Here is a 26,225-nt window from a genome sequence, read left to right on the forward strand (position 1 = left end):
TCTTGCAGAAGGCCGACGCCATCAGTGTTTTTCTCGCGTAGTATGGCCTTGCCGAGTGTAAATACGAGATCAATTGAATAGCACCGTTGAATGCTTTTCCAACATTGAAATTCCACAGCGACGATTCTATAATTGTGATATTGATTGGTAATAATCGTGTTTCGTTCACTCACCATTGTTTCATGATAGAAATTATTCCTCGGTCCCGTACTGCCGAGTTAAGAACCGCCTAAACTTCTTCGTTATGCTTGTGTCGAAAAAAAAAGGCAATCAGTGTGTACGAGATGAAATAAACAAAATTTGTCATTCAGACGGCGTTTACTGTTCAAATCAAATTACCACGAGAGGTTTTAACTTAAACTTCGATTCATTTACGAAAATTTGCCGGCTAACATAAAAAAGGTTTTACCGCCGGGTCAGCATCCGTACTCTTCAAGCGGTCACTCTTCTAGTGGCCATCGTACTGGACGCAAGCTTTACCTTCTGGGAACAGCTTTTTTTCAGCGTGGTATGTCGCGAATTTGGTCATGACACGAATTGATTTGACATCACGGAATGCTTTTCAACATTGAAATCTACAGAGGGACGATTGATTCTTTATAATTTCAGATATTGACCAGAATCATCGCATTGTTGAGCCACCATTAGTTCTACGGTCGACCACATTCTTCGGCAAAGTTGGTCGCCATTAAGAAAAAATGCTCTAAACTTTTGTTGGCGTTTCGTGTCATAATCAGCGTGCAGGAGACGAAATAACAAAATTTGTCGACTGAGATGGCGCTTGGTAAAGGTCAAAGTACCACGAGACGAGCTTTAACTAAAACTTTGATTCATTTACGAAGCAGCGAAAAAAGCGCGGTACATCGCCAACAGCTTCTCGTATTTCAGTAGTGTGTCAACCTCTAGGTTAACGGGAATGACGATGCTACTTGGGACGAGCCGATATATCATGCCAGTGCAAGGCGGTTTGCTTTTAATGAAGAGAGTGAATAGTCATCAAAATGCTTTCCAACATTTGAATGCCTACACAAGTGACGAGGCCGATTTTTATACCAAGATGGGCAAGTTCACGCTTTTTACACCATTGTTCTACGGGATAGAAATTACATTCTCGCGGCAATACTGCCGGTTAGCAAAACCTGCCCTAAACTCTCGCCGGGCGCTTGTGTGTCAGCAATCAGGGCGTGTACGAGATGAAATAAAAAAATTTGAAAAACAGATTTCATGCTTGACAAAGTACATTTGAACGGTTTCTTTTTAACTAAAACTTGATTCATTTTCGTTTGAACTCTTGCCGGCCATAAAAGGTTTCATCGCCGCCTGTGTCATTCACTCTCTGGGTACACCTTATTTTTCTCGTGGAGCCGATTGTTTTTGGTGTCGCCGACGTTTTTACGAGACTTTAGTTCACCAGCGAATAAAGCTTCCAACATTGAAAGGACGATTGATTATAATTGCGAAAGGGCACGGATCGCACCATCGTGTTCAGAGCTACCATTGGTTCTACGATAGAAATTAATTCTGCGTTATTGCTGTTAAGCTGTTGCTTGAAAATACGTTTATTTAGGCCGTAGTTTGCTTCACTAGACGGCGTTTGGGTCAGTGAAAGTCAAAATTACCACTGATGTTTTAATTAAAATTTCGATTCATTTCAAAACGTTCTGCCGGCCATAAAACGTTTAATGCCGTCATAGCACTTTCGGGCTTCTTCAGCGGTCGCCTTCTGCAGTTGTCGGGACGCCGACGGCAGCGTCTTCGGGAGCCGACGACCGCCTGCGTAGTATTGCCGCCGACAATTTACATGATTCAACAGACATCATGAAGCGCCTTCAACATCGAAACCTGCTTAGCACGATTGACTTGTTCTGCATTTCGTAGGAGCCACCATTGTTCTATGATGGAGAAACATTATTCTTCGGTGTTAAACCGTTGAAAGAATCATTTAAAAAAACTTCTTGTTGCGTTTTTAAAAAAAAAAATCAGTGTGTACGATGAAATAACAAATTTCCGTCATTTCGATGGCGTTTAGATAAAGTATCAAAATTAAAACGACGGTTTTGACCACTATTTGATGAAACCGAGAGTTTGGTTTTCAAAGGTTCGCCTCTCTAGGTACTCAACGGGACCCGATGCAGCTAATTTCGGGCATCGGCTTCGCGTAGTATGGCCGTTGACGTTTTGTCACGAGACTGAATTGAATATACCGAAGGAATGCTTTCAACACGGTTCCACAGAGGGACGACCGATTCATTCACCTGGCGATGGTTGATCGGTAATCATCGTCGTCTGCCGAGCCACCAGGGAAAAAGGGGACAGAAATTCACATCTCGTCACACATTACAGTTCCGCTCTAAAAATCCTTCGTTGGCTGTCAAAAATAGCAATCAGTGTACGAGATGAAATAAAAATTTCAACACGATGCGTTTCATATCGCTATCAAAAAAACCACGAGATGGTTTTAACTAAACCTTCGATTCGCTTCGTTTGTTCTGCCGGCTATGGTGCGGTTTAATGCCGGGCTATATCCGTACTCTCAGCGGTCACTCCTTCTGTAGTTCAAGGGACGACAGCCACTTCGGAGCGACGAGAACCAGGTTTTTCGTGCAGTATGGCTGCCGACAATTTAATACGAGATCAATTGAATACACCATGAAGCGCTAACAACATTGAAACTCCATTGTCATGACGACGACTTGCAATTGGTGATATTGACCGGTAATCATCGTACAGCTGAGCCAAAATATTGATGATAGAAAACATTATCTTCGGCAAAGTTACTGCCGGTTAAGAAATCGTTTAAACTTCCTCGTTGGTGCCTTTAAAAATAGCAAATCGCGTGTACGAGATGAAATAACAAAATTTAACATAGATGGCGTTAATAAAGTATCGTAATTACCACGAGATGGTTTTAAACTAAAACTTCGATTCATTTACGAGCTTTGCCGGCTATAAAAGGCCTAATTGACAACAGCATCCTGCGCTCGCGGTCTTTCAGTATTAATTAGATCGACGCGCTTGAGCGACGAGATCAGTAGCGGCCGGTATTCGCCGCCGACGGGATGAGATCGGACTGAATACACTGATGAACAAAGCTTTTTCAACATTGAAACCTACATGCGGACGAGCCGATTCTCTTATAATTAAAATTGACTAAGGGTAATCATCGCAGCCGTTGAGCAATTATTGTTTGATGGGATAGAAATACGCATCCTCGGTAAGTTACCGCTGGTTAAGGACCGCCTAAACTTCGTTGCCCTAAAAAAAAATACACCGGCGTACGAGATGAAAATAACAAAATTAACATCAGATGGCGTTTGTCAAAGTATCAAATTACCACAGATGGTTTTAACTAAAACTTGATTCATTTGGCGAGTCTTCTGCCATTATAAAGTGTTTAATGCCGTCGCATCCTCACTTCAGGTGGAGCCAATGAGCCCGAGGCAGCTTCAGAGCCGATATCAGGCTCGCGTATGGCCGCCGACGTTTTAATACTTGAGATCGAATTGAACAGCACATGAATGCGGGCCATCGACACCCACATTAGCGACGATACTTATAATATGATATTGACTGGTAATTATCGCTCGGTTGAGCTACCATTCCTCTTGTTGGGATAGAAATTATATTCTCGGCAAGTTATTGTTGAATAAGAATCGCTCTTAAACTTCTGTTGGCGTTTCAGGTCGAGGGGCCCTTAACATAGATGGTGTTTATCTGCATCAACACCACGAGAGCGGTTTTGTCCAAAACTTTCGATTCATTTACGAAATTTGCCGGTTATAAAGCAGTTTATCGCTATCCGTATTTGCGGTTACCTTCAGGTACTAACGGGACCTGACGGTTAACTTCTGGGAGCTGACGAGACCAGGCTTTTTCTGCAATGGCCAAAGGACAAATTTAATATTTATAACTGAATTGAATACACTACCGATTGCTATTTTAAACACCAACAAGGGAAGGGGGTTTAGAGCGGTCTCTTAACCAGCAGTAACTTTACTGAGGAATGAATTTCTCTTATTCATAGAATAATGGTGGCTCAACGAACACGATGGTTCACCAGTCCAATATCCTTAATTATAGAAACTGACTCGTCCTTGTGTAGAAATAGCAATCAGTGTGTACGAGATGAATAATAAAATTTAACACTAGATGGCGTTTGTAAGTATCAAACACCGGATTAAAACTTAACTTGCTGGCTATAAAGTTATCGTTGTCAATGATAGTGGTCCCTTCTAGGGGATTGGCAGCTAGCTTGGGAGTGTTTTTCGCGGTGGTGGTTTAACATGAGATCAATTTGCTGAATGCTTCAACATGAAATTATTGCAAACTTAACAGTGATTTGATCAAATTCACGTGTTCGTGTGAGCCACTATTTGCGAGTTAGTCAATCTCGGAAAAGCCCGTGTTAAGTTTTGCCTATTTTTTTTTTTTAATCAGTGTGTCGAGATGATACTTACCATTCAGACGGCGTTTGTAGTATCAAATTATCATTTGTTTGGTTTTAATCACTTGTTTTTGCTGCTGCTGGCTTGGTTTCCCGCTCGATTCCACGCAGAAAAAGCCTGGTCTCGTCAGCTCCCAGAAGTTAAGCTGCGTCGGGTCCCGTTAGTACCTAGAAGGGTGACCGCTTGGGAATACGGGATGCTGTTGGCATTAAACCTTTTATAGCCAGCAAGAGTTTCGTAAATGAATCAAAGTTTTAGTTAAAACCATCTCGTGGTGAATTTTGATACTTTATTAAACGCCATCTAGTGGTAAATTTTGTTATTTCATCTCGTACACACTGATTGCTATTTTTTTAAACACCAACAAGGGAAGTTTAGAGCGGTTCTTAACCAGCAGTAACTTTTACCGAGGAATGTGAATTTCTATCCCATAGAATAATGGTGGCTCAACGAACACGATGGTTACCAGTCCAATATCCTTAATTATAGAAATCAATCGTCCTTGTGTAGGTTTCAATGTTGGAAAAGCATTCCGTGAGTGTATTCAATTCAGTCTCGTATTAAAACGTCAACGGCCATACCACGCAGAAAAAGCCTGGTCTCGTCAGCTCCCAGAAGTTAAGCTGCGTCGGGTCCCGTTAGTACCTAGAAGGGTGACCGCTTGGGAATACGGGATGCTGTTGGCATTAAACCTTTTATAGCCAGCAAGAGTTTCGTAAATGAATCAAAGTTTTAGTTAAAACCATCTCGTGGTGAATTTTGATACTTTATTAAACGCCATCTAGTGGTAAATTTTGTTATTTCATCTCGTACACACTGATTGCTATTTTTTTAAACACCAACAAGGGAAGTTTAGAGCGGTTCTTAACCAGCAGTAACTTTACCGAGGAATGTGAATTTCTATCTCATAGAATAATGGTGGCTCAACGAACACGATGGTTACCAGTCCAATATCCTTAATTATAGAAATCAATCGTCCTTGTGTAGGTTTCAATGTTGGAAAAGCATTCCGTGAGTGTATTCAATTCAGTCTCGTATTAAAACGTCAACGGCCATACCACGCAGAAAAAGCCTGGTCTCGTCAGCTCCCAGAAGTTAAGCTGCGTCGGGTCCCGTTAGTACCTAGAAGGGTGACCGCTTGGGAATACGGGATGCTGTTGGCATTAAACCTTTTATAGCCAGCAAGAGTTTCGTAAATGAATCAAAGTTTTAGTTAAAACCATCTCGTGGTGAATTTTGATACTTTATTAAACGCCATCTAGTGGTAAATTTTGTTATTTCATCTCGTACACACTGATTGCTATTTTTTTAAACACCAACAAGGGAAGTTTAGAGCGGTTCTTAACCAGCAGTAACTTTACCGAGGAATGTGAATTTCTATCTCATAGAATAATGGTGGCTCAACGAACACGATGGTTACCAGTCCAATATCCTTAATTATAGAAATCAATCGTCCTTGTGTAGGTTTCAATGTTGGAAAAGCATTCCGTGAGTGTATTCAATTCAGTCTCGTATTAAAACGTCAACGGCCATACCACGCAGAAAAAGCCTGGTCTCGTCAGCTCCCAGAAGTTAAGCTGCGTCGGGTCCCGTTAGTACCTAGAAGGGTGACCGCTTGGGAATACGGGATGCTGTTGGCATTAAACCTTTTATAGCCAGCAAGAGTTTCGTAAATGAATCAAAGTTTTAGTTAAAACCATCTCGTGGTGAATTTTGATACTTTATTAAACGCCATCTAGTGGTAAATTTTGTTATTTCATCTCGTACACACTGATTGCTATTTTTTTAAACACCAACAAGGGAAGTTTAGAGCGGTTCTTAACCAGCAGTAACTTTACCGAGGAATGTGAATTTCTATCTCATAGAATAATGGTGGCTCAACGAACACGATGGTTACCAGTCCAATATCCTTAATTATAGAAATCAATCGTCCTTGTGTAGGTTTCAATGTTGGAAAAGCATTCCGTGAGTGTATTCAATTCAGTCTCGTATTAAAACGTCAACGGCCATACCACGCAGAAAAAGCCTGGTCTCGTCAGCTCCCAGAAGTTAAGCTGCGTCGGGTCCCGTTAGTACCTAGAAGGGTGACCGCTTGGGAATACGGGATGCTGTTGGCATTAAACCTTTTATAGCCAGCAAGAGTTTCGTAAATGAATCAAAGTTTTAGTTAAAACCATCTCGTGGTGAATTTTGATACTTTATTAAACGCCATCTAGTGGTAAATTTTGTTATTTCATCTCGTACACACTGATTGCTATTTTTTTAAACACCAACAAGGGAAGTTTAGAGCGGTTCTTAACCAGCAGTAACTTTACCGAGGAATGTGAATTTCTATCTCATAGAATAATGGTGGCTCAACGAACACGATGGTTACCAGTCCAATATCCTTAATTATAGAAATCAATCGTCCTTGTGTAGGTTTCAATGTTGGAAAAGCATTCCGTGAGTGTATTCAATTCAGTCTCGTATTAAAACGTCAACGGCCATACCACGCAGAAAAAGCCTGGTCTCGTCAGCTCCCAGAAGTTAAGCTGCGTCGGGTCCCGTTAGTACCTAGAAGGGTGACCGCTTGGGAATACGGGATGCTGTTGGCATTAAACCTTTTATAGCCAGCAAGAGTTTCGTAAATGAATCAAAGTTTTAGTTAAAACCATCTCGTGGTGAATTTTGATACTTTATTAAACGCCATCTAGTGGTAAATTTTGTTATTTCATCTCGTACACACTGATTGCTATTTTTTTAAACACCAACAAGGGAAGTTTAGAGCGGTTCTTAACCAGCAGTAACTTTACCGAGGAATGTGAATTTCTATCTCATAGAATAATGGTGGCTCAACGAACACGATGGTTACCAGTCCAATATCCTTAATTATAGAAATCAATCGTCCTTGTGTAGGTTTCAATGTTGGAAAAGCATTCCGTGAGTGTATTCAATTCAGTCTCGTATTAAAACGTCAACGGCCATACCACGCAGAAAAAGCCTGGTCTCGTCAGCTCCCAGAAGTTAAGCTGCGTCGGGTCCCGTTAGTACCTAGAAGGGTGACCGCTTGGGAATACGGGATGCTGTTGGCATTAAACCTTTTATAGCCAGCAAGAGTTTCGTAAATGAATCAAAGTTTTAGTTAAAACCATCTCGTGGTGAATTTTGATACTTTATTAAACGCCATCTAGTGGTAAATTTTGTTATTTCATCTCGTACACACTGATTGCTATTTTTTTAAACACCAACAAGGGAAGTTTAGAGCGGTTCTTAACCAGCAGTAACTTTACCGAGGAATGTGAATTTCTATCTCATAGAATAATGGTGGCTCAACGAACACGATGGTTACCAGTCCAATATCCTTAATTATAGAAATCAATCGTCCTTGTGTAGGTTTCAATGTTGGAAAAGCATTCCGTGAGTGTATTCAATTCAGTCTCGTATTAAAACGTCAACGGCCATACCACGCAGAAAAAGCCTGGTCTCGTCAGCTCCCAGAAGTTAAGCTGCGTCGGGTCCCGTTAGTACCTAGAAGGGTGACCGCTTGGGAATACGGGATGCTGTTGGCATTAAACCTTTTATAGCCAGCAAGAGTTTCGTAAATGAATCAAAGTTTTAGTTAAAACCATCTCGTGGTGAATTTTGATACTTTATTAAACGCCATCTAGTGGTAAATTTTGTTATTTCATCTCGTACACACTGATTGCTATTTTTTTAAACACCAACAAGGGAAGTTTAGAGCGGTTCTTAACCAGCAGTAACTTTACCGAGGAATGTGAATTTCTATCTCATAGAATAATGGTGGCTCAACGAACACGATGGTTACCAGTCCAATATCCTTAATTATAGAAATCAATCGTCCTTGTGTAGGTTTCAATGTTGGAAAAGCATTCCGTGAGTGTATTCAATTCAGTCTCGTATTAAAACGTCAACGGCCATACCACGCAGAAAAAGCCTGGTCTCGTCAGCTCCCAGAAGTTAAGCTGCGTCGGGTCCCGTTAGTACCTAGAAGGGTGACCGCTTGGGAATACGGGATGCTGTTGGCATTAAACCTTTTATAGCCAGCAAGAGTTTCGTAAATGAATCAAAGTTTTAGTTAAAACCATCTCGTGGTGAATTTTGATACTTTATTAAACGCCATCTAGTGGTAAATTTTGTTATTTCATCTCGTACACACTGATTGCTATATTTTTTAAACACCAACAAGGGAAGTTTAGAGCGGTTCTTAACCAGCAGTAACTTTACCGAGGAATGTGAATTTCTATCTCATAGAATAATGGTGGCTCAACGAACACGATGGTTACCAGTCCAATATCCTTAATTATAGAAATCAATCGTCCTTGTGTAGGTTTTGTTCCAATGTGGTTGGAAAAGAATTTGTCGTGAGTGTATTCAATTCAGTCTCGTATTAAAACGTCAGGCGCCAGTACCTGGGAGAAAATGGCTGTGACTGGCCATATTAGGATGCTGTTGGTGTTCATTAAACCTTTTATAGCCAGCAAGAGTTTCGTAAATGAATCAAAGTTTTAGTTAAAACCATCTCGTGGTGAATTTTGATACTTTATTAAACGCCATCTAGTGGTAAATTTTGTTATTTCATCTCGTACACACTGATTGCTATTTTTTTAAACACCAACAAGGGAAGTTTAGAGCGGTTCTTAACCAGCAGTAACTTTACCGAGGAATGTGAATTTCTATCTCATAGAATAATGGTGGCTCAACGAACACGATGGTTACCAGTCCAATATCCTTAATTATAGAAATCAATCGTCCTTGTGTAGGTTTCAATGTTGGAAAAGCATTCCGTGAGTGTATTCAATTCAGTCTCGTATTAAAACGTCAACGGCCATACCACGCAGAAAAAGCCTGGTCTCGTCAGCTCCCAGAAGTTAAGCTGCGTCGGGTCCCGTTAGTACCTAGAAGGGTGACCGCTTGGGAATACGGGATGCTGTTGGCATTAAACCTTTTATAGCCAGCAAGAGTTTCGTAAATGAATCAAAGTTTTAGTTAAAACCATCTCGTGGTGAATTTTGATACTTTATTAAACGCCATCTAGTGGTAAATTTTGTTATTTCATCTCGTACACACTGATTGCTATTTTTTTAAACACCAACAAGGGAAGTTTAGAGCGGTTCTTAACCAGCAGTAACTTTACCGAGGAATGTGAATTTCTATCTCATAGAATAATGGTGGCTCAACGAACACGATGGTTACCAGTCCAATATCCTTAATTATAGAAATCAATCGTCCTTGTGTAGGTTTCAATGTTGGAAAAGCATTCCGTGAGTGTATTCAATTCAGTCTCGTATTAAAACGTCAACGGCCATACCACGCAGAAAAAGCCTGGTCTCGTCAGCTCCCAGAAGTTAAGCTGCGTCGGGTCCCGTTAGTACCTAGAAGGGTGACCGCTTGGGAATACGGGATGCTGTTGGCATTAAACCTTTTATAGCCAGCAAGAGTTTCGTAAATGAATCAAAGTTTTAGTTAAAACCATCTCGTGGTGAATTTTGATACTTTATTAAACGCCATCTAGTGGTAAATTTTGTTATTTCATCTCGTACACACTGATTGCTATTTTTTTAAACACCAACAAGGGAAGTTTAGAGCGGTTCTTAACCAGCAGTAACTTTACCGAGGAATGTGAATTTCTATCTCATAGAATAATGGTGGCTCAACGAACACGATGGTTACCAGTCCAATATCCTTAATTATAGAAATCAATCGTCCTTGTGTAGGTTTCAATGTTGGAAAAGCATTCCGTGAGTGTATTCAATTCAGTCTCGTATTAAAACGTCAACGGCCATACCACGCAGAAAAAGCCTGGTCTCGTCAGCTCCCAGAAGTTAAGCTGCGTCGGGTCCCGTTAGTACCTAGAAGGGTGACCGCTTGGGAATACGGGATGCTGTTGGCATTAAACCTTTTATAGCCAGCAAGAGTTTCGTAAATGAATCAAAGTTTTAGTTAAAACCATCTCGTGGTGAATTTTGATACTTTATTAAACGCCATCTAGTGGTAAATTTTGTTATTTCATCTCGTACACACTGATTGCTATTTTTTTAAACACCAACAAGGGAAGTTTAGAGCGGTTCTTAACCAGCAGTAACTTTACCGAGGAATGTGAATTTCTATCTCATAGAATAATGGTGGCTCAACGAACACGATGGTTACCAGTCCAATATCCTTAATTATAGAAATCAATCGTCCTTGTGTAGGTTTCAATGTTGGAAAAGCATTCCGTGAGTGTATTCAATTCAGTCTCGTATTAAAACGTCAACGGCCATACCACGCAGAAAAAGCCTGGTCTCGTCAGCTCCCAGAAGTTAAGCTGCGTCGGGTCCCGTTAGTACCTAGAAGGGTGACCGCTTGGGAATACGGGATGCTGTTGGCATTAAACCTTTTATAGCCAGCAAGAGTTTCGTAAATGAATCAAAGTTTTAGTTAAAACCATCTCGTGGTGAATTTTGATACTTTATTAAACGCCATCTAGTGGTAAATTTTGTTATTTCATCTCGTACACACTGATTGCTATTTTTTTAAACACCAACAAGGGAAGTTTAGAGCGGTTCTTAACCAGCAGTAACTTTACCGAGGAATGTGAATTTCTATCTCATAGAATAATGGTGGCTCAACGAACACGATGGTTACCAGTCCAATATCCTTAATTATAGAAATCAATCGTCCTTGTGTAGGTTTCAATGTTGGAAAAGCATTCCGTGAGTGTATTCAATTCAGTCTCGTATTAAAACGTCAACGGCCATACCACGCAGAAAAAGCCTGGTCTCGTCAGCTCCCAGAAGTTAAGCTGCGTCGGGTCCCGTTAGTACCTAGAAGGGTGACCGCTTGGGAATACGGGATGCTGTTGGCATTAAACCTTTTATAGCCAGCAAGAGTTTCGTAAATGAATCAAAGTTTTAGTTAAAACCATCTCGTGGTGAATTTTGATACTTTATTAAACGCCATCTAGTGGTAAATTTTGTTATTTCATCTCGTACACACTGATTGCTATTTTTTTAAACACCAACAAGGGAAGTTTAGAGCGGTTCTTAACCAGCAGTAACTTTACCGAGGAATGTGAATTTCTATCTCATAGAATAATGGTGGCTCAACGAACACGATGGTTACCAGTCCAATATCCTTAATTATAGAAATCAATCGTCCTTGTGTAGGTTTCAATGTTGGAAAAGCATTCCGTGAGTGTATTCAATTCAGTCTCGTATTAAAACGTCAACGGCCATACCACGCAGAAAAAGCCTGGTCTCGTCAGCTCCCAGAAGTTAAGCTGCGTCGGGTCCCGTTAGTACCTAGAAGGGTGACCGCTTGGGAATACGGGATGCTGTTGGCATTAAACCTTTTATAGCCAGCAAGAGTTTCGTAAATGAATCAAAGTTTTAGTTAAAACCATCTCGTGGTGAATTTTGATACTTTATTAAACGCCATCTAGTGGTAAATTTTGTTATTTCATCTCGTACACACTGATTGCTATTTTTTTAAACACCAACAAGGGAAGTTTAGAGCGGTTCTTAACCAGCAGTAACTTTACCGAGGAATGTGAATTTCTATCTCATAGAATAATGGTGGCTCAACGAACACGATGGTTACCAGTCCAATATCCTTAATTATAGAAATCAATCGTCCTTGTGTAGGTTTCAATGTTGGAAAAGCATTCCGTGAGTGTATTCAATTCAGTCTCGTATTAAAACGTCAACGGCCATACCACGCAGAAAAAGCCTGGTCTCGTCAGCTCCCAGAAGTTAAGCTGCGTCGGGTCCCGTTAGTACCTAGAAGGGTGACCGCTTGGGAATACGGGATGCTGTTGGCATTAAACCTTTTATAGCCAGCAAGAGTTTCGTAAATGAATCAAAGTTTTAGTTAAAACCATCTCGTGGTGAATTTTGATACTTTATTAAACGCCATCTAGTGGTAAATTTTGTTATTTCATCTCGTACACACTGATTGCTATTTTTTTAAACACCAACAAGGGAAGTTTAGAGCGGTTCTTAACCAGCAGTAACTTTACCGAGGAATGTGAATTTCTATCTCATAGAATAATGGTGGCTCAACGAACACGATGGTTACCAGTCCAATATCCTTAATTATAGAAATCAATCGTCCTTGTGTAGGTTTCAATGTTGGAAAAGCATTCCGTGAGTGTATTCAATTCAGTCTCGTATTAAAACGTCAACGGCCATACCACGCAGAAAAAGCCTGGTCTCGTCAGCTCCCAGAAGTTAAGCTGCGTCGGGTCCCGTTAGTACCTAGAAGGGTGACCGCTTGGGAATACGGGATGCTGTTGGCATTAAACCTTTTATAGCCAGCAAGAGTTTCGTAAATGAATCAAAGTTTTAGTTAAAACCATCTCGTGGTGAATTTTGATACTTTATTAAACGCCATCTAGTGGTAAATTTTGTTATTTCATCTCGTACACACTGATTGCTATTTTTTTAAACACCAACAAGGGAAGTTTAGAGCGGTTCTTAACCAGCAGTAACTTTACCGAGGAATGTGAATTTCTATCTCATAGAATAATGGTGGCTCAACGAACACGATGGTTACCAGTCCAATATCCTTAATTATAGAAATCAATCGTCCTTGTGTAGGTTTCAATGTTGGAAAAGCATTCCGTGAGTGTATTCAATTCAGTCTCGTATTAAAACGTCAACGGCCATACCACGCAGAAAAAGCCTGGTCTCGTCAGCTCCCAGAAGTTAAGCTGCGTCGGGTCCCGTTAGTACCTAGAAGGGTGACCGCTTGGGAATACGGGATGCTGTTGGCATTAAACCTTTTATAGCCAGCAAGAGTTTCGTAAATGAATCAAAGTTTTAGTTAAAACCATCTCGTGGTGAATTTTGATACTTTATTAAACGCCATCTAGTGGTAAATTTTGTTATTTCATCTCGTACACACTGATTGCTATTTTTTTAAACACCAACAAGGGAAGTTTAGAGCGGTTCTTAACCAGCAGTAACTTTACCGAGGAATGTGAATTTCTATCTCATAGAATAATGGTGGCTCAACGAACACGATGGTTACCAGTCCAATATCCTTAATTATAGAAATCAATCGTCCTTGTGTAGGTTTCAATGTTGGAAAAGCATTCCGTGAGTGTATTCAATTCAGTCTCGTATTAAAACGTCAACGGCCATACCACGCAGAAAAAGCCTGGTCTCGTCAGCTCCCAGAAGTTAAGCTGCGTCGGGTCCCGTTAGTACCTAGAAGGGTGACCGCTTGGGAATACGGGATGCTGTTGGCATTAAACCTTTTATAGCCAGCAAGAGTTTCGTAAATGAATCAAAGTTTTAGTTAAAACCATCTCGTGGTGAATTTTGATACTTTATTAAACGCCATCTAGTGGTAAATTTTGTTATTTCATCTCGTACACACTGATTGCTATTTTTTTAAACACCAACAAGGGAAGTTTAGAGCGGTTCTTAACCAGCAGTAACTTTACCGAGGAATGTGAATTTCTATCTCATAGAATAATGGTGGCTCAACGAACACGATGGTTACCAGTCCAATATCCTTAATTATAGAAATCAATCGTCCTTGTGTAGGTTTCAATGTTGGAAAAGCATTCCGTGAGTGTATTCAATTCAGTCTCGTATTAAAACGTCAACGGCCATACCACGCAGAAAAAGCCTGGTCTCGTCAGCTCCCAGAAGTTAAGCTGCGTCGGGTCCCGTTAGTACCTAGAAGGGTGACCGCTTGGGAATACGGGATGCTGTTGGCATTAAACCTTTTATAGCCAGCAAGAGTTTCGTAAATGAATCAAAGTTTTAGTTAAAACCATCTCGTGGTGAATTTTGATACTTTATTAAACGCCATCTAGTGGTAAATTTTGTTATTTCATCTCGTACACACTGATTGCTATTTTTTTAAACACCAACAAGGGAAGTTTAGAGCGGTTCTTAACCAGCAGTAACTTTACCGAGGAATGTGAATTTCTATCTCATAGAATAATGGTGGCTCAACGAACACGATGGTTACCAGTCCAATATCCTTAATTATAGAAATCAATCGTCCTTGTGTAGGTTTCAATGTTGGAAAAGCATTCCGTGAGTGTATTCAATTCAGTCTCGTATTAAAACGTCAACGGCCATACCACGCAGAAAAAGCCTGGTCTCGTCAGCTCCCAGAAGTTAAGCTGCGTCGGGTCCCGTTAGTACCTAGAAGGGTGACCGCTTGGGAATACGGGATGCTGTTGGCATTAAACCTTTTATAGCCAGCAAGAGTTTCGTAAATGAATCAAAGTTTTAGTTAAAACCATCTCGTGGTGAATTTTGATACTTTATTAAACGCCATCTAGTGGTAAATTTTGTTATTTCATCTCGTACACACTGATTGCTATTTTTTTAAACACCAACAAGGGAAGTTTAGAGCGGTTCTTAACCAGCAGTAACTTTACCGAGGAATGTGAATTTCTATCTCATAGAATAATGGTGGCTCAACGAACACGATGGTTACCAGTCCAATATCCTTAATTATAGAAATCAATCGTCCTTGTGTAGGTTTCAATGTTGGAAAAGCATTCCGTGAGTGTATTCAATTCAGTCTCGTATTAAAACGTCAACGGCCATACCACGCAGAAAAAGCCTGGTCTCGTCAGCTCCCAGAAGTTAAGCTGCGTCGGGTCCCGTTAGTACCTAGAAGGGTGACCGCTTGGGAATACGGGATGCTGTTGGCATTAAACCTTTTATAGCCAGCAAGAGTTTCGTAAATGAATCAAAGTTTTAGTTAAAACCATCTCGTGGTGAATTTTGATACTTTATTAAACGCCATCTAGTGGTAAATTTTGTTATTTCATCTCGTACACACTGATTGCTATTTTTTTAAACACCAACAAGGGAAGTTTAGAGCGGTTCTTAACCAGCAGTAACTTTACCGAGGAATGTGAATTTCTATCTCATAGAATAATGGTGGCTCAACGAACACGATGGTTACCAGTCCAATATCCTTAATTATAGAAATCAATCGTCCTTGTGTAGGTTTCAATGTTGGAAAAGCATTCCGTGAGTGTATTCAATTCAGTCTCGTATTAAAACGTCAACGGCCATACCACGCAGAAAAAGCCTGGTCTCGTCAGCTCCCAGAAGTTAAGCTGCGTCGGGTCCCGTTAGTACCTAGAAGGGTGACCGCTTGGGAATACGGGATGCTGTTGGCATTAAACCTTTTATAGCCAGCAAGAGTTTCGTAAATGAATCAAAGTTTTAGTTAAAACCATCTCGTGGTGAATTTTGATACTTTATTAAACGCCATCTAGTGGTAAATTTTGTTATTTCATCTCGTACACACTGATTGCTATTTTTTTAAACACCAACAAGGGAAGTTTAGAGCGGTTCTTAACCAGCAGTAACTTTACCGAGGAATGTGAATTTCTATCTCATAGAATAATGGTGGCTCAACGAACACGATGGTTACCAGTCCAATATCCTTAATTATAGAAATCAATCGTCCTTGTGTAGGTTTCAATGTTGGAAAAGCATTCCGTGAGTGTATTCAATTCAGTCTCGTATTAAAACGTCAACGGCCATACCACGCAGAAAAAGCCTGGTCTCGTCAGCTCCCAGAAGTTAAGCTGCGTCGGGTCCCGTTAGTACCTAGAAGGGTGACCGCTTGGGAATACGGGATGCTGTTGGCATTAAACCTTTTATAGCCAGCAAGAGTTTCGTAAATGAATCAAAGTTTTAGTTAAAACCATCTCGTGGTGAATTTTGATACTTTATTAAACGCCATCTAGTGGTAAATTTTGTTATTTCATCTCGTACACACTGATTGCTATTTTTTTAAACACCAACAAGGGAAGTTTAGAGCGGTTCTTAACCAGCAGTAACTTTACCGAGGAATGTGAATTTCTATCTCATAGAATAATGGTGGCTCAACGAACACGATGGTTACCAGTCCAATATCCTTAATTATAGAAATCAATCGTCCTTGTGTAGGTTTCAATGTTGGAAAAGCATTCCGTGAGTGTATTCAATTCAGTCTCGTATTAAAACGTCAACGGCCATACCACGCAGAAAAAGCCTGGTCTCGTCAGCTCCCAGAAGTTAAGCTGCGTCGGGTCCCGTTAGTACCTAGAAGGGTGACCGCTTGGGAATACGGGATGCTGTTGGCATTAAACCTTTTATAGCCAGCAAGAGTTTCGTAAATGAATCAAAGTTTTAGTTAAAACCATCTCGTGGTGAATTTTGATACTTTATTAAACGCCATCTAGTGGTAAATTTTGTTATTTCATCTCGTACACACTGATTGCTATTTTTTTAAACACCAACAAGGGAAGTTTAGAGCGGTTCTTAACCAGCAGTAACTTTACCGAGGAATGTGAATTTCTATCTCATAGAATAATGGTGGCTCAACGAACACGATGGTTACCAGTCCAATATCCTTAATTATAGAAATCAATCGTCCTTGTGTAGGTTTCAATGTTGGAAAAGCATTCCGTGAGTGTATTCAATTCAGTCTCGTATTAAAACGTCAACGGCCATACCACGCAGAAAAAGCCTGGTCTCGTCAGCTCCCAGAAGTTAAGCTGCGTCGGGTCCCGTTAGTACCTAGAAGGGTGACCGCTTGGGAATACGGGATGCTGTTGGCATTAAACCTTTTATAGCCAGCAAGAGTTTCGTAAATGAATCAAAGTTTTAGTTAAAACCATCTCGTGGTGAATTTTGATACTTTATTAAACGCCATCTAGTGGTAAATTTTGTTATTTCATCTCGTACACACTGATTGCTATTTTTTTAAACACCAACAAGGGAAGTTTAGAGCGGTTCTTAACCAGCAGTAACTTTACCGAGGAATGTGAATTTCTATCTCATAGAATAATGGTGGCTCAACGAACACGATGGTTACCAGTCCAATATCCTTAATTATAGAAATCAATCGTCCTTGTGTAGGTTTCAATGTTGGAAAAGCATTCCGTGAGTGTATTCAATTCAGTCTCGTATTAAAACGTCAACGGCCATACCACGCAGAAAAAGCCTGGTCTCGTCAGCTCCCAGAAGTTAAGCTGCGTCGGGTCCCGTTAGTACCTAGAAGGGTGACCGCTTGGGAATACGGGATGCTGTTGGCATTAAACCTTTTATAGCCAGCAAGAGTTTCGTAAATGAATCAAAGTTTTAGTTAAAACCATCTCGTGGTGAATTTTGATACTTTATTAAACGCCATCTAGTGGTAAATTTTGTTATTTCATCTCGTACACACTGATTGCTATTTTTTTAAACACCAACAAGGGAAGTTTAGAGCGGTTCTTAACCAGCAGTAACTTTACCGAGGAATGTGAATTTCTATCTCATAGAATAATGGTGGCTCAACGAACACGATGGTTACCAGTCCAATATCCTTAATTATAGAAATCAATCGTCCTTGTGTAGGTTTCAATGTTGGAAAAGCATTCCGTGAGTGTATTCAATTCAGTCTCGTATTAAAACGTCAACGGCCATACCACGCAGAAAAAGCCTGGTCTCGTCAGCTCCCAGAAGTTAAGCTGCGTCGGGTCCCGTTAGTACCTAGAAGGGTGACCGCTTGGGAATACGGGATGCTGTTGGCATTAAACCTTTTATAGCCAGCAAGAGTTTCGTAAATGAATCAAAGTTTTAGTTAAAACCATCTCGTGGTGAATTTTGATACTTTATTAAACGCCATCTAGTGGTAAATTTTGTTATTTCATCTCGTACACACTGATTGCTATTTTTTTAAACACCAACAAGGGAAGTTTAGAGCGGTTCTTAACCAGCAGTAACTTTACCGAGGAATGTGAATTTCTATCTCATAGAATAATGGTGGCTCAACGAACACGATGGTTACCAGTCCAATATCCTTAATTATAGAAATCAATCGTCCTTGTGTAGGTTTCAATGTTGGAAAAGCATTCCGTGAGTGTATTCAATTCAGTCTCGTATTAAAACGTCAACGGCCATACCACGCAGAAAAAGCCTGGTCTCGTCAGCTCCCAGAAGTTAAGCTGCGTCGGGTCCCGTTAGTACCTAGAAGGGTGACCGCTTGGGAATACGGGATGCTGTTGGCATTAAACCTTTTATAGCCAGCAAGAGTTTCGTAAATGAATCAAAGTTTTAGTTAAAACCATCTCGTGGTGAATTTTGATACTTTATTAAACGCCATCTAGTGGTAAATTTTGTTATTTCATCTCGTACACACTGATTGCTATTTTTTTAAACACCAACAAGGGAAGTTTAGAGCGGTTCTTAACCAGCAGTAACTTTACCGAGGAATGTGAATTTCTATCTCATAGAATAATGGTGGCTCAACGAACACGATGGTTACCAGTCCAATATCCTTAATTATAGAAATCAATCGTCCTTGTGTAGGTTTCAATGTTGGAAAAGCATTCCGTGAGTGTATTCAATTCAGTCTCGTATTAAAACGTCAACGGCCATACCACGCAGAAAAAGCCTGGTCTCGTCAGCTCCCAGAAGTTAAGCTGCGTCGGGTCCCGTTAGTACCTAGAAGGGTGACCGCTTGGGAATACGGGATGCTGTTGGCATTAAACCTTTTATAGCCAGCAAGAGTTTCGTAAATGAATCAAAGTTTTAGTTAAAACCATCTCGTGGTGAATTTTGATACTTTATTAAACGCCATCTAGTGGTAAATTTTGTTATTTCATCTCGTACACACTGATTGCTATTTTTTTAAACACCAACAAGGGAAGTTTAGAGCGGTTCTTAACCAGCAGTAACTTTACCGAGGAATGTGAATTTCTATCTCATAGAATAATGGTGGCTCAACGAACACGATGGTTACCAGTCCAATATCCTTAATTATAGAAATCAATCGTCCTTGTGTAGGTTTCAATGTTGGAAAAGCATTCCGTGAGTGTATTCAATTCAGTCTCGTATTAAAACGTCAACGGCCATACCACGCAGAAAAAGCCTGGTCTCGTCAGCTCCCAGAAGTTAAGCTGCGTCGGGTCCCGTTAGTACCTAGAAGGGTGACCGCTTGGGAATACGGGATGCTGTTGGCATTAAACCTTTTATAGCCAGCAAGAGTTTCGTAAATGAATCAAAGTTTTAGTTAAAACCATCTCGTGGTGAATTTTGATACTTTATTAAACGCCATCTAGTGGTAAATTTTGTTATTTCATCTCGTACACACTGATTGCTATTTTTTTAAACACCAACAAGGGAAGTTTAGAGCGGTTCTTAACCAGCAGTAACTTTACCGAGGAATGTGAATTTCTATCTCATAGAATAATGGTGGCTCAACGAACACGATGGTTACCAGTCCAATATCCTTAATTATAGAAATCAATCGTCCTTGTGTAGGTTTCAAATGTTGGAAAAGCATTCCGGGAGGGTATTAAATTAAGTCTCGTATTAAAACGTCAACGGCCATACCACGCAGAAAAGCCTGGTCTCCTCCCCCCCCAAAAAAAAAATTTGGTGGGGCCTTTAGCCTGGTCTCGTCAGCTCCCAAAAAAAAAACTGCGCCGGGCCCCTTTAAAAAAAAAAGGGTGACCGCTTGGGAATACGGGATGCTGTTGGCATTAAACCTTTTATAGCCAGCAAGAGTTTCGTAAATGAATCAAAGTTTTAGTTAAAACCATCTCGTGGTGAATTTTGATACTTTATTAAACGCCATCTAGTGGTAAATTTTGTTATTTCATCTCGTACACACTGATTGCTATATTTTTTAAACACCAACAAGGGAAGTTTAGAGCGGTTCTTAACCAGCAGTAACTTTACCGAGGAATGTGAATTTCTATCTCATAGAATAATGGTGGCTCAACGAACACGATGGTTACCAGTCCAATATCCTTAATTATAGAAATCAATCGTCCTTGTGTAGGTTTCAATGTTGGAAAAGCATTCCGTGAGTGTATTCAATTCAGTCTCGTATTAAAACGTCAACGGCCATACCACGCAGAAAAAGCCTGGTCTCGTCAGCTCCCAGAAGTTAAGCTGCGTCGGGTCCCGTTAGTACCTAGAAGGGTGACCGCTTGGGAATACGGGATGCTGTTGGCATTAAACCTTTTATAGCCAGCAAGAGTTTCGTAAATGAATCAAAGTTTTAGTTAAAACCATCTCGTGGTGAATTTTGATACTTTATTAAACGCCATCTAGTGGTAAATTTTGTTATTTCATCTCGTACACACTGATTGCTATTTTTTTAAACACCAACAAGGGAAGTTTAGAGCGGTTCTTAACCAGCAGTAACTTTACCGAGGAATGTGAATTTCTATCTCATAGAATAATGGTGGCTCAACGAACACGATGGTTACCAGTCCAATATCCTTAATTATAGAAATCAATCGTCCTTGTGTAGGTTTCAATGTTGGAAAAGCATTCCGTGAGTGTATTCAATTCAGTCTCGTATTAAAACGTCAACGGCCATACCACGCAGAAAAAGCCTGGTCTCGTCAGCTCCCAGAAGTTAAGCTGCGTCGGGTCCCGTTAGTACCTAGAAGGGTGACCGCTTGGGAATACGGGATGCTGTTGGCATTAAACCTTTTATAGCCAGCAAGAGTTTCGTAAATGAATCAAAGTTTTAGTTAAAACCATCTCGTGGTGAATTTTGATACTTTATTAAACGCCATCTAGTGGTAAATTTTGTTATTTCATCTCGTACACACTGATTGCTATTTTTTTAAACACCAACAAGGGAAGTTTAGAGCGGTTCTTAACCAGCAGTAACTTTACCGAGGAATGTGAATTTCTATCTCATAGAATAATGGTGGCTCAACGAACACGATGGTTACCAGTCCAATATCCTTAATTATAGAAATCAATCGTCCTTGTGTAGGTTTCAATGTTGGAAAAGCATTCCGTGAGTGTATTCAATTCAGTCTCGTATTAAAACGTCAACGGCCATACCACGCAGAAAAAGCCTGGTCTCGTCAGCTCCCAGAAGTTAAGCTGCGTCGGGTCCCGTTAGTACCTAGAAGGGTGACCGCTTGGGAATACGGGATGCTGTTGGCATTAAACCTTTTATAGCCAGCAAGAGTTTCGTAAATGAATCAAAGTTTTAGTTAAAACCATCTCGTGGTGAATTTTGATACTTTATTAAACGCCATCTAGTGGTAAATTTTGTTATTTCATCTCGTACACACTGATTGCTATTTTTTTAAACACCAACAAGGGAAGTTTAGAGCGGTTCTTAACCAGCAGTAACTTTCTTACCGAGGAATGTGAATTTCTATCTCATAGAATAATGGTGGCTCAACGAACACGATGGTTACCAGTCCAATATCCTTAATTATAGAAATCAATCGTCCTTGTGTAGGTTTCAATGTTGGAAAAGCATTCCGTGAGTGTATTCAATTCAGTCTCGTATTAAAACGTCAACGGCCATACCACGCAGAAAAAGCCTGGTCTCGTCAGCCCCCTGAAGTTAAGCTGCGTCGGGTCCCGTTAGTACCTAGAAGGGTGACCGCTTGGGAATACGGGATGCTGTTGGCATTAAACCTTTTATAGCCAGCAAGAGTTTCGTAAATGAATCAAAGTTTTAGTTAAAACCATCTCGTGGTGAATTTTGATACTTTATTAAACGCCATCTAGTGGTAAATTTTGTTATTTCATCTCGTACACACTGATTGCTATTTTTTTAAACACCAACAAGGGAAGTTTAGAGCGGTTCTTAACCAGCAGTAACTTTACCGAGGAATGTGAATTTCTATCTCATAGAATAATGGTGGCTCAACGAACACGATGGTTACCAGTCCAATATCCTTAATTATAGAAATCAATCGTCCTTGTGTAGGTTTCAATGTTGGAAAAGCATTCCGTGAGTGTATTCAATTCAGTCTCGTATTAAAACGTCAACGGCCATACCACGCAGAAAAAGCCTGGTCTCGTCAGCTCCCAGAAGTTAAGCTGCGTCGGGTCCCGTTAGTACCTAGAAGGGTGACCGCTTGGGAATACGGGATGCTGTTGGCATTAAACCTTTTATAGCCAGCAAGAGTTTCGTAAATGAATCAAAGTTTTAGTTAAAACCATCTCGTGGTGAATTTTGATACTTTATTAAACGCCATCTAGTGGTAAATTTTGTTATTTCATCTCGTACACACTGATTGCTATTTTTTTAAACACCAACAAGGGAAGTTTAGAGCGGTTCTTAACCAGCAGTAACTTTACCGAGGAATGTGAATTTCTATCTCATAGAATAATGGTGGCTCAACGAACACGATGGTTACCAGTCCAATATCCTTAATTATAGAAATCAATCGTCCTTGTGTAGGTTTCAATGTTGGAAAAGCATTCCGTGAGTGTATTCAATTCAGTCTCGTATTAAAACGTCAACGGCCATACCACGCAGAAAAAGCCTGGTCTCGTCAGCTCCCAGAAGTTAAGCTGCGTCGGGTCCCGTTAGTACCTAGAAGGGTGACCGCTTGGGAATACGGGATGCTGTTGGCATTAAACCTTTTATAGCCAGCAAGAGTTTCGTAAATGAATCAAAGTTTTAGTTAAAACCATCTCGTGGTGAATTTTGATACTTTATTAAACGCCATCTAGTGGTAAATTTTGTTATTTCATCTCGTACACACTGATTGCTATTTTTTTAAACACCAACAAGGGAAGTTTAGAGCGGTTCTTAACCAGCAGTAACTTTACCGAGGAATGTGAATTTCTATCTCATAGAATAATGGTGGCTCAACGAACACGATGGTTACCAGTCCAATATCCTTAATTATAGAAATCAATCGTCCTTGTGTAGGTTTCAATGTTGGAAAAGCATTCCGTGAGTGTATTCAATTCAGTCTCGTATTAAAACGTCAACGGCCATACCACGCAGAAAAAGCCTGGTCTCGTCAGCTCCCAGAAGTTAAGCTGCGTCGGGTCCCGTTAGTACCTAGAAGGGTGACCGCTTGGGAATACGGGATGCTGTTGGCATTAAACCTTTTATAGCCAGCAAGAGTTTCGTAAATGAATCAAAGTTTTAGTTAAAACCATCTCGTGGTGAATTTTGATACTTTATTAAACGCCATCTAGTGGTAAATTTTGTTATTTCATCTCGTACACACTGATTGCTATTTTTTTAAACACCAACAAGGGAAGTTTAGAGCGGTTCTTAACCAGCAGTAACTTTACCGAGGAATGTGAATTTCTATCTCATAGAATAATGGTGGCTCAACGAACACGATGGTTACCAGTCCAATATCCTTAATTATAGAAATCAATCGTCCTTGTGTAGGTTTCAATGTTGGAAAAGCATTCCGTGAGTGTATTCAATTCAGTCTCGTATTAAAACGTCAACGGCCATACCACGCAGAAAAAGCCTGGTCTCGTCAGCTCCCAGAAGTTAAGCTGCGTCGGGTCCCGTTAGTACCTAGAAGGGTGACCGCTTGGGAATACGGGATGCTGTTGGCATTAAACCTTTTATAGCCAGCAAGAGTTTCGTAAATGAATCAAAGTTTTAGTTAAAACCATCTCGTGGTGAATTTTGATACTTTATTAAACGCCATCTAGTGGTAAATTTTGTTATTTCATCTCGTACACACTGATTGCTATTTTTTTAAACACCAACAAGGGAAGTTTAGAGCGGTTCTTAACCAGCAGTAACTTTACCGAGGAATGTGAATTTCTATCTCATAGAATAATGGTGGCTCAACGAACACGATGGTTACCAGTCCAATATCCTTAATTATAGAAATCAATCGTCCTTGTGTAGGTTTCAATGTTGGAAAAGCATTCCGTGAGTGTATTCAATTCAGTCTCGTATTAAAACGTCAACGGCCATACCACGCAGAAAAAGCCTGGTCTCGTCAGCTCCCAGAAGTTAAGCTGCGTCGGGTCCCGTTAGTACCTAGAAGGGTGACCGCTTGGGAATACGGGATGCTGTTGGCATTAAACCTTTTATAGCCAGCAAGAGTTTCGTAAATGAATCAAAGTTTTAGTTAAAACCATCTCGTGGTGAATTTTGATACTTTATTAAACGCCATCTAGTGGTAAATTTTGTTATTTCATCTCGTACACACTGATTGCTATTTTTTTAAACACCAACAAGGGAAGTTTAGAGCGGTTCTTAACCAGCAGTAACTTTACCGAGGAATGTGAATTTCTATCTCATAGAATAATGGTGGCTCAACGAACACGATGGTTACCAGTCCAATATCCTTAATTATAGAAATCAATCGTCCTTGTGTAGGTTTCAATGTTGGAAAAGCATTCCGTGAGTGTATTCAATTCAGTCTCGTATTAAAACGTCAACGGCCATACCACGCAGAAAAAGCCTGGTCTCGTCAGCTCCCAGAAGTTAAGCTGCGTCGGGTCCCGTTAGTACCTAGAAGGGTGACCGCTTGGGAATACGGGATGCTGTTGGCATTAAACCTTTTATAGCCAGCAAGAGTTTCGTAAATGAATCAAAGTTTTAGTTAAAACCATCTCGTGGTGAATTTTGATACTTTATTAAACGCCATCTAGTGGTAAATTTTGTTATTTCATCTCGTACACACTGATTGCTATTTTTTTAAACACCAACAAGGGAAGTTTAGAGCGGTTCTTAACCAGCAGTAACTTTACCGAGGAATGTGAATTTCTATCTCATAGAATAATGGTGGCTCAACGAACACGATGGTTACCAGTCCAATATCCTTAATTATAGAAATCAATCGTCCTTGTGTAGGTTTCAATGTTGGAAAAGCATTCCGTGAGTGTATTCAATTCAGTCTCGTATTAAAACGTCAACGGCCATACCACGCAGAAAAAGCCTGGTCTCGTCAGCTCCCAGAAGTTAAGCTGCGTCGGGTCCCGTTAGTACCTAGAAGGGTGACCGCTTGGGAATACGGGATGCTGTTGGCATTAAACCTTTATAGCCAGCAAGAGTTTCGTAAATGAATCAAAGTTTTAGTTAAAACCATCTCGTGGTGAATTTTGATACTTTATTAAACGCCATCTAGTGGTAAATTTTGTTATTTCATCTCGTACACACTGATTGCTATTTTTTTAAACACCAACAAGGGAAGTTTAGAGCGGTTCTTAACCAGCAGTAACTTTACCGAGGAATGTGAATTTCTATCTCATAGAATAATGGTGGCTCAACGAACACGATGGTTACCAGTCCAATATCCTTAATTATAGAAATCAATCGTCCTTGTGTAGGTTTCAATGTTGGAAAAGCATTCCGTGAGTGTATTCAATTCAGTCTCGTATTAAAACGTCAACGGCCATACCACGCAGAAAAAGCCTGGTCTCGTCAGCTCCCAGAAGTTAAGCTGCGTCGGGTCCCGTTAGTACCTAGAAGGGTGACCGCTTGGGAATACGGGATGCTGTTGGCATTAAACCTTTTATAGCCAGCAAGAGTTTCGTAAATGAATCAAAGTTTTAGTTAAAACCATCTCGTGGTGAATTTTGATACTTTATTAAACGCCATCTAGTGGTAAATTTTGTTATTTCATCTCGTACACACTGATTGCTATTTTTTTAAACACCAACAAGGGAAGTTTAGAGCGGTTCTTAACCAGCAGTAACTTTACCGAGGAATGTGAATTTCTATCTCATAGAATAATGGTGGCTCAACGAACACGATGGTTACCAGTCCAATATCCTTAATTATAGAAATCAATCGTCCTTGTGTAGGTTTCAATGTTGGAAAAGCATTCCGTGAGTGTATTCAATTCAGTCTCGTATTAAAACGTCAACGGCCATACCACGCAGAAAAAGCCTGGTCTCGTCAGCTCCCAGAAGTTAAGCTGCGTCGGGTCCCGTTAGTACCTAGAAGGGTGACCGCTTGGGAATACGGGATGCTGTTGGCATTAAACCTTTTATAGCCAGCAAGAGTTTCGTAAATGAATCAAAGTTTTAGTTAAAACCATCTCGTGGTGAATAGCATTACATGTGAACAACGAATGACAAC

The 26,225-nt window shown here is 40.4% G+C and overlaps 43 pseudogenes; all 43 read left to right on the forward strand.

Moving 5' to 3' along the window:
- Window positions 1-5,012: 5,012 nt before the first annotated feature.
- Window positions 5,013-5,131, forward strand: LOC123469158 (annotated as a pseudogene).
- Window positions 5,132-5,489: 358 nt separating this feature from the next.
- LOC123469169 lies at window positions 5,490-5,608 on the forward strand (annotated as a pseudogene).
- A 358-nt stretch (window positions 5,609-5,966) lies between these two features.
- Window positions 5,967-6,085, forward strand: LOC123469180 (annotated as a pseudogene).
- Window positions 6,086-6,443: 358 nt separating this feature from the next.
- Window positions 6,444-6,562, forward strand: LOC123469191 (annotated as a pseudogene).
- A 358-nt stretch (window positions 6,563-6,920) lies between these two features.
- On the forward strand, window positions 6,921-7,039 carry LOC123469200 (annotated as a pseudogene).
- Window positions 7,040-7,397: 358 nt separating this feature from the next.
- LOC123469159 lies at window positions 7,398-7,516 on the forward strand (annotated as a pseudogene).
- A 358-nt stretch (window positions 7,517-7,874) lies between these two features.
- LOC123469160 lies at window positions 7,875-7,993 on the forward strand (annotated as a pseudogene).
- Window positions 7,994-8,351: 358 nt separating this feature from the next.
- LOC123469161 lies at window positions 8,352-8,470 on the forward strand (annotated as a pseudogene).
- A 792-nt stretch (window positions 8,471-9,262) lies between these two features.
- On the forward strand, window positions 9,263-9,381 carry LOC123469162 (annotated as a pseudogene).
- A 358-nt stretch (window positions 9,382-9,739) lies between these two features.
- LOC123469163 lies at window positions 9,740-9,858 on the forward strand (annotated as a pseudogene).
- A 358-nt stretch (window positions 9,859-10,216) lies between these two features.
- Window positions 10,217-10,335, forward strand: LOC123469164 (annotated as a pseudogene).
- A 358-nt stretch (window positions 10,336-10,693) lies between these two features.
- Window positions 10,694-10,812, forward strand: LOC123469165 (annotated as a pseudogene).
- A 358-nt stretch (window positions 10,813-11,170) lies between these two features.
- On the forward strand, window positions 11,171-11,289 carry LOC123469166 (annotated as a pseudogene).
- Window positions 11,290-11,647: 358 nt separating this feature from the next.
- Window positions 11,648-11,766, forward strand: LOC123469167 (annotated as a pseudogene).
- A 358-nt stretch (window positions 11,767-12,124) lies between these two features.
- Window positions 12,125-12,243, forward strand: LOC123469168 (annotated as a pseudogene).
- Window positions 12,244-12,601: 358 nt separating this feature from the next.
- Window positions 12,602-12,720, forward strand: LOC123469170 (annotated as a pseudogene).
- A 358-nt stretch (window positions 12,721-13,078) lies between these two features.
- LOC123469171 lies at window positions 13,079-13,197 on the forward strand (annotated as a pseudogene).
- Window positions 13,198-13,555: 358 nt separating this feature from the next.
- On the forward strand, window positions 13,556-13,674 carry LOC123469172 (annotated as a pseudogene).
- A 358-nt stretch (window positions 13,675-14,032) lies between these two features.
- Window positions 14,033-14,151, forward strand: LOC123469173 (annotated as a pseudogene).
- Window positions 14,152-14,509: 358 nt separating this feature from the next.
- On the forward strand, window positions 14,510-14,628 carry LOC123469174 (annotated as a pseudogene).
- A 358-nt stretch (window positions 14,629-14,986) lies between these two features.
- Window positions 14,987-15,105, forward strand: LOC123469175 (annotated as a pseudogene).
- Window positions 15,106-15,463: 358 nt separating this feature from the next.
- LOC123469176 lies at window positions 15,464-15,582 on the forward strand (annotated as a pseudogene).
- A 358-nt stretch (window positions 15,583-15,940) lies between these two features.
- On the forward strand, window positions 15,941-16,059 carry LOC123469177 (annotated as a pseudogene).
- Window positions 16,060-16,417: 358 nt separating this feature from the next.
- On the forward strand, window positions 16,418-16,536 carry LOC123469178 (annotated as a pseudogene).
- Window positions 16,537-16,894: 358 nt separating this feature from the next.
- On the forward strand, window positions 16,895-17,013 carry LOC123469179 (annotated as a pseudogene).
- A 358-nt stretch (window positions 17,014-17,371) lies between these two features.
- Window positions 17,372-17,490, forward strand: LOC123469181 (annotated as a pseudogene).
- A 358-nt stretch (window positions 17,491-17,848) lies between these two features.
- On the forward strand, window positions 17,849-17,967 carry LOC123469182 (annotated as a pseudogene).
- Window positions 17,968-18,325: 358 nt separating this feature from the next.
- Window positions 18,326-18,444, forward strand: LOC123469183 (annotated as a pseudogene).
- Window positions 18,445-18,802: 358 nt separating this feature from the next.
- On the forward strand, window positions 18,803-18,921 carry LOC123469184 (annotated as a pseudogene).
- Window positions 18,922-19,279: 358 nt separating this feature from the next.
- LOC123469185 lies at window positions 19,280-19,398 on the forward strand (annotated as a pseudogene).
- Window positions 19,399-20,279: 881 nt separating this feature from the next.
- LOC123469186 lies at window positions 20,280-20,398 on the forward strand (annotated as a pseudogene).
- Window positions 20,399-20,756: 358 nt separating this feature from the next.
- On the forward strand, window positions 20,757-20,875 carry LOC123469187 (annotated as a pseudogene).
- A 358-nt stretch (window positions 20,876-21,233) lies between these two features.
- On the forward strand, window positions 21,234-21,352 carry LOC123469188 (annotated as a pseudogene).
- A 361-nt stretch (window positions 21,353-21,713) lies between these two features.
- Window positions 21,714-21,832, forward strand: LOC123469199 (annotated as a pseudogene).
- Window positions 21,833-22,190: 358 nt separating this feature from the next.
- On the forward strand, window positions 22,191-22,309 carry LOC123469189 (annotated as a pseudogene).
- Window positions 22,310-22,667: 358 nt separating this feature from the next.
- On the forward strand, window positions 22,668-22,786 carry LOC123469190 (annotated as a pseudogene).
- A 358-nt stretch (window positions 22,787-23,144) lies between these two features.
- LOC123469192 lies at window positions 23,145-23,263 on the forward strand (annotated as a pseudogene).
- Window positions 23,264-23,621: 358 nt separating this feature from the next.
- LOC123469193 lies at window positions 23,622-23,740 on the forward strand (annotated as a pseudogene).
- Window positions 23,741-24,098: 358 nt separating this feature from the next.
- LOC123469194 lies at window positions 24,099-24,217 on the forward strand (annotated as a pseudogene).
- Window positions 24,218-24,575: 358 nt separating this feature from the next.
- On the forward strand, window positions 24,576-24,694 carry LOC123469195 (annotated as a pseudogene).
- Window positions 24,695-25,052: 358 nt separating this feature from the next.
- Window positions 25,053-25,171, forward strand: LOC123469196 (annotated as a pseudogene).
- Window positions 25,172-25,528: 357 nt separating this feature from the next.
- On the forward strand, window positions 25,529-25,647 carry LOC123469197 (annotated as a pseudogene).
- Window positions 25,648-26,005: 358 nt separating this feature from the next.
- LOC123469198 lies at window positions 26,006-26,124 on the forward strand (annotated as a pseudogene).
- Window positions 26,125-26,225: the final 101 nt, after the last annotated feature.

The sequence above is a fragment of the Daphnia magna genome, unplaced genomic scaffold (assembly GCF_020631705.1).
Source record: "Daphnia magna isolate NIES unplaced genomic scaffold, ASM2063170v1.1 Dm_contigs539, whole genome shotgun sequence".
NCBI lineage: Eukaryota > Metazoa > Arthropoda > Branchiopoda > Diplostraca > Daphniidae > Daphnia > Daphnia magna.